Source organism: Monodelphis domestica, chromosome 3 (assembly GCF_027887165.1).
Source record: "Monodelphis domestica isolate mMonDom1 chromosome 3, mMonDom1.pri, whole genome shotgun sequence".
In the NCBI taxonomy this organism is placed as follows: Eukaryota; Metazoa; Chordata; class Mammalia; order Didelphimorphia; family Didelphidae; genus Monodelphis; species Monodelphis domestica.
Window position 1 is genome coordinate 373,049,174 of NC_077229.1, and position 6,611 is coordinate 373,055,784.

Genomic DNA, 6,611 nt, shown 5'->3' on the forward strand with positions numbered 1-6,611 from the left:
TGACTGCAAATAGACTTTACTTTTCAATTTGTGTTTTATCCACTGACTAAAGCAATAGTTTGGGGATTTAGGTGGGGAAAAGGAACAGGGAATCTTTTTTACATTTAACTGCAGGCCTTCTTTACAATTTAAAATATTTCCCATCTAACGCCTTATTTTTTTATTTGTTCACAGCTAAAACCACAATACTGACCCATGCTCCTTTTCTTTCTTTCTTTTTTTAAAGCCCTTATCTGAGAGCAGCTAGATGATTCAAGTAAAGACCTTCTGTCTAAGAATTAATATTGTGTTTTGGTTCCAAGACAGAAGAGTAGTAAGGGATGGGGGGAGGGGGTAAATGACTAGCCCAGGGTCAAACAGCTATCTAAGGTCAGATTTGAACCCAGACTTCTTGTTTCTAGCTAGGCCTGACTCTCAATCACTGAGCCACCTACCAGCCCTCCACCCCTTGCTCCTCATTGTTCAAAATATTTTATGCATTTTTTCCAGCCAATCCCTGCTTTTCTGGGCAGGCAAATCCTTTTTTTCCCCCAATTCATCTTTATAATCTAATATCTAACACATTCCCTTCCTAGTGGACACTTAATAAAAGTTTCTTGGATTGGATTGGAATTGGGTCCATCATTTCTCATTTTTTAAAAATATCTTTTCTTTTTTTTCTTTTTTTCATTTTTTCAGGCACAATAGACCCCAAAATTCAGATTAGGAAATTGTCTTCTCTGCCCTATCTTCTTGAGGTTCTAGACCACTTTTTAGTTAAAAATTGAAATGCAGAGGAATTGTGATTTCATCAGCTTGGGAAATGCCTGTCTTCAATGCAGCCTTTGACTTAGTAGTCAGTGTTTGGGCGTTAATGGCCTCAGGCACACCAAGGTTAACCCTGGGTCACACAGTTGGTGTCCTAAGGAGGAACAGAACCCAGACCTTCAAGACTCTAAACCCAACACTAACTCCTAACATAAGGATATCTCAAAAAAAAAAACCCTGAAATACTGTTAATTATTTAATAGGTGTATACAGGGGGACAAAACACTTTCCCAGTGAGCACCCACATTTTCATAACTTTATTAAACCCTTGTTATAGTTTCCCTCTACATGAGAACTTTTAGGACAAAAGTAACAGACCTCAATAATATGCAACCAGGAAGTTGAATCCTTTGTGCCTTTCTTCATTATCCTGTTCCTTCTTAGTGTAGTAATCTCACAGGATAAGGTTAGATGCTGACACAGATTTAAATTCCTGCAGATAAATAAGGAGGGAACCAGATGAAAAAGGGATGATTGTGATCAAACCCAAATGGAAGAATGTTCAGAAAGAGGAGCTTCCTCATACTCCACTCCAAACACATGAAGAAGAAAAAAGCTTTATCAGCTAAGAATGTCATCAGAGATGGATAAAGATGAGAGAATAAAACTAGCTGTTGGGATAAAAAGTGTGTGGTTTTACTATACCCAGTGACTACAACAATATAAACACATAAAGAACAATGACAAAAATTACTCTGAACTTGTTGCAATTTTAAGGGTCAACCTTTGTTCCAGAGAAGAAATAAGAAAATGAGTCTTCCTCCTTATGTTACAAATAGCTGGAAAATTACCAATGGGGAACATGCCATAAACTGTCAGTTTTTATGTTTGATTTTGCTGAACTGTCTCCTCTCCCCCTCCCCCACTTTTTTTATTTTTACTTTTAAAATTTTTTGTTAAAAGTAGTGTGACTCGCAGGAGAAGGGGAAAGGCTATAATAGGGGATGCCTATATGTGCATATATACGTATCTGTAGAAATTACATCATATATAATATATTTAGAAAATATATGTGTGTGTGTGTGTGTTGTATATGTGTGTGTATGTGTATGTATAAGCAAAACTCAATTTTCCATCAGCAATTCTGCTTGCTTTTGACTCCAGGGAACAGGGAGCCTCACCTAGGATATGATAATCACTTCAAATCTCATCACCATGTTGATTGACTCAGTTTCCAATACTCAAAACTTTCTCAACTTCCTCAATTGTCTCTTCCAAAGACTGGAGGGCTTGGTGAGTGGAGTACTAAAACTTATCCCCAAACCTTTCTTTAGAAAGGTCTCAGATCTGAAATTTCCAGGTAACTTCATTCTCCATCAGCATTTCTACTTGGTTTCCACTCCAGAATACATCTTGCTCCAGCACGGGGCTTAAACTCTTTATAGACCTGAACTTTTTCTTATTTGTATTCATATTATTTAGTACAGTGACTGGCATAAAAAGTCCCTTAGCAAAAGTACTTTGAAATTAATTGAGGGATGTATTCAGAAATGAAGGTGTTTTTTTTTAATCAAAAAAAAATTTTTAAGATAAATTGTAACAAAAATAAGGCATATGGTTTTGTCTATAAAGAATCATACTTAATTCTGGAGTAGACTAGCTCTTCAGCTGTTTCTACTTAGCTTTCAAACCTTAAAACTATTTTCCTATTCATTAGTAACTCTACCTTAGGAAAGAATAAGAAAGAAAGGTAATTTCAAGAAGACAGTTTTAGGGCTTACTAGGAGCTTTTTTATTAGCTAGCTCACTTGCCCAGAAGAGTCAGATCATGAAAACTCAACTCCAAAGTGTGCAGATGGAAAAAAGATGAAAGGAAAATACAGACCATTTGTTATTTATTTCTGCTTTTTTTATTGTTATGATTTTATTTCCTCCTCTCAAAATGTAAATAGTTCAGATTAAGGAAGGGAATTTGTTTTTAGTTTGTGATTTATTTCTAGAAGTTTTGTGGCATCTGGTTGTCATGATGTTCATATTAAGTTTTTAATAATTTTTTTCAATTTGCTATAAAAATTTTAACATGTGTTTTTTAAAATTCTGAGCTCTAAATTCTTTGCTTTCTCTTTCTCATTCCTCCTCTTTGTGATGGCAAGCCATTTATATAAGTTATATAATTGCAATAATGCAAAGATACTAAAAATTTGTGAACAAAATTCAAAAACAGAATTATTTTCTTCTTCACTTTAGCTAGCCATCCTAACCATAAAATGACCCTTGAGGCATCTTTCATGTTAAATTCTTCTTTACATCGTTGGGTTTCTCGGGCAATAGGACTGTCAAAGAAACTTTGACAAAAAGAGAAATCCTAACATAGTATTTTAGGTAGTATGGTATTATTGGATAAAGACCTGGAACACCTACTGACCTGAGTGGTTCTAAATGAGACATAACTTTTCATTGTTATAGACCCCATATCAAGACTATAAGTTGTCAAGGTGTATTCGCTCTGTATTTTTTGAGAGACTTTCTCCCCATGGAGTCCATCAGGCTGACCCATATCCTTCTCTCTTCCTCTAATTCCATTTATTGCCGAAATGTGCTGCTCACACATTCAGTGCTTTCAGGGCTATGCTTCTTGGACATGGCCACTTGGACCACCACCTTTTGTGATTAACAGAATGTTCTTCTAGAACAGAAGAACACGTGCTGGACTACTACATGAAAAAGGGAACACTATTTAAACCTTTTTTGTATTTCCATGTTTTTCCCTTGACTGAATGAAAGAGAAGCTAAATAGCAAATTCTTTACTAGCAGTAGAAACAGGCCATCTCCCTCTCAAACCTCAACAAAGGCCATGCAATTAGATGGCATCTGGGTTGGCGGAAAGTCCACCAGAGATTATAGAATGAACCACTCGAGTCAATCCAGTGCCCAAATGGGAAATCCAAACTTAGAGATGGTAGGAGGGCTCCTGGGGAGGATGCCATTCTCTTTGGGAATGTACAAGGGATCCCTCACTGCAGAGACTCGTGGGCCAAGTCAGGGCTGAGGAACTTTAGTTAAAGATTTGGTTAGAAAACTTAGGCACCATCCAGTCTAGGTCTGGGTCATTTTGTTTTATACATACTTCTAATTACTGAACACTGGCATATTATTTCTGAATTTGTGTATTCCCTTTTCACTTGTAAATAGACATCAGTAAACACAGCCATGTGGTTTGGAATGAGTGGCAGCAGGGGGAAGAAAGGAAAGAGGGACCAGATGTCAGAACCAGGCATACAGCAGAAAAAAGGAGGAAAGGTACATAAAAATCAAATGCGTCAGATATCTAAATCCAGGGAGACAATCCAGTTCAGAGATCCATGAAAGGTCAGGAGACTCGATGCTGTGTTGTTAGAATTTTGCTCCCCAGAATTCCCTTTCCCAGCTTCCCACTTTCCTTCTCACTTTATGTCCTTTTTGTGTGTAGCTCCGCCATGGCTCTCTGTTCCAGGGAAGGCGGCTGGTGGAGTTGGGTGAGTGCCAGGCAGGAGAATTTTACACACGTGGTCATACTTGAGTTTTGTACTTTGTTCTTTTATTTCTTCTACTTCAAGTGATTATTAATAAATCTTATAAAATGTAATACTTGGAGTTATTGGATATTGATTTAAATTTTACACTGCCTTGAGTTGAAGTTCAGTAATGAATGAAATGTGCAGTAGAAATAATGTCAGATAAGAAGTCAAAAGACCTGGGTTCAAATTCTTGTTCCGTTCATTATTACTAGTGTGACCCTGGGTAAATCATTTAACTTCTCTAGGACTCAGGTCCTTATTTGTGAAATAAAGGGGCAACTAGGTGGCAAAGTAAATAGAGTGCCAGGCCTGGAGTTAGGAGGATTGATTCATTTTCCTGAGTCTAAATCTGAATTCAGACCCTTACTAACTTTGTAATCCTAGGCAAGCCATTTAACCTTGTTTGCCTCAGTTTCCTTATTTGTAAAATGAACTGGAGAAGGAAATGACAAACCATTTAGGTATCTTTGCCAAGAAAACCCCATCCAGAGGCATGCTGAGTTGGATATAACTGAAAAATGACTGAACATCAATGACAGCACAGATTACCTCTAAGGTCTCTTCAGGATCTAAATTAATGATCGTATGAGCCTAAAGCTCCCCAAATTCCTCAGCTGGCTAGGATTATAGGAGTGCTTGTCCTTCAGGGAACAGACACAGATCAGTAAGGCCCAAAGCTTAGGCCTGAACCCTTCAGAGCCCCCATACCCTAAAATAGACAAAGACCTCGTCTGGTGCACTGTAGAGAATATTAGACTTGGATTAACGACTAGATTACGTCTGATCTCCAGCCCTCTCAATTAATATGCAATTGTAGACAAGTGGCTTGACCTCTCTGAGTCTACTTCTTCATATATAAAATTGAATTAATAATATTTATAGTCACCTGGTCTCCTAGGATTTTTTTTTGGGGGGGGGATACTTTGTAAAACATAAAACATTAAATAAAAGTGAATTATGAGGATGATGAGTTCCACAGCCCTTAACATTTGAAAATGTTAATAGTGTTGCTTCTCCGCCTTTTGGCTGAGATCAAGTGTAGAAAACGTTAATATTTTATCAATCTAAATAAAAAAAAATAAAACAAGGAATCAGGGGATTGCAGAGTTATGTGACAATTCAGTTCCTAACTCAGAGTGATTTTTTTAAAGTCACTATTTATCAATGTCACAGAAGCAGTAGGGGTCTTGCTTAAAGGGACAAAGTCTACAAGAAATCTGGCCACAACAGAAGTTGTACATTTTGAGGTGAAGACGAGAGCAAGACAGATGGCCAACTGTGGCTAAAGTACACAACAAAAGGGAACTAGGGCAACGACAATGCAGGATTCAGAGAATGACTTTCCATGTGCTTTCAGCACCATATGCACTATTGGTAAAGGACAGAGCAAACCCCAGGGTCCCTGGTGTTCCACTTGTATAGGTGATCTGGGGCTGGGGCTCAATGTGTGTGTGCTCACACGCTGCTAATCCAGGGGTGAAAGGAATACTATTAACCTTTGCACTGCTCTTCCAACAGACTCCCAAAACGAGTTCATGCCCAGAAAAAAGAAGAAGGTGATTAGGAATACAAATGCCTTTGGTTGCATTTCTCTTCAACCATGTCAGCAATGGCGAACATTGTCAGAGGTAGCAGAGGCATGTCATTGCCACACAGAGCAAGCATCTAGAAAGCCGTGGGACTTGCCACAGAGTAAAATGGCGCCCTTAAAGATTCTGCCCCTGTTATTCTGCCCTCGCTGCTGTGTGAATCTCAAATGAATGGGCCTTCATTGCTTCCATGAAAGACTTTGACTGACCATAAAATTCAGCACACTTTCCCTATTTTTTTGCATCATCTTCACGCCATTGTTACTCAAAATAATGTGTTCTTTTGCTGTTGATAAATAGCTGTAAATCCCCATTAGACTGGGCTGCATTTATATTTGACAGGTTTCTTTTTCTCTGGATTTTATTGATAGTTTTGGAAGATCTGCCTCACCTTAGTTTGCCTCTTGTCCTCATAAAGACCTGCCTCTTCCTGAAAGTGATTTCTTTGCCTCTCTCTCCTCTAAACCTCTACTGACCCTCTCACCCACTTACTGCTAGGTTTTAGGGCACTGACAGATTAAAAAATGAAGGAAGGAAGGAAAAATAACTTATTAATCAATGAATAAATATTTATTATTAATAATATTTATCCTACATTATTATTATTAATATTAATAAATTAAACATTTTATTTTATTGGGGCACCTAGGTAGCTCAATGGATGGAGAACTGTCTTAGAGTCAGAAAGGCCTGAGTTCAAAGATGACCTCTGATACT

General features: G+C 37.8%; 1 long non-coding RNA gene across 1 annotated transcript; it reads left to right on the plus strand.

The window, feature by feature from the left end:
- The first annotated feature begins 843 nt into the window (after nucleotides 1–843).
- Nucleotides 844–6,313, plus strand: LOC103097918 (uncharacterized). Its single transcript, XR_464147.2, has 3 exons — nucleotides 844–2,040; nucleotides 3,941–4,048; nucleotides 5,824–6,313. It is a non-coding gene; the product is annotated as an uncharacterized LOC103097918 (long non-coding RNA).
- The last annotated feature ends 298 nt before the right edge of the window (nucleotides 6,314–6,611 follow it).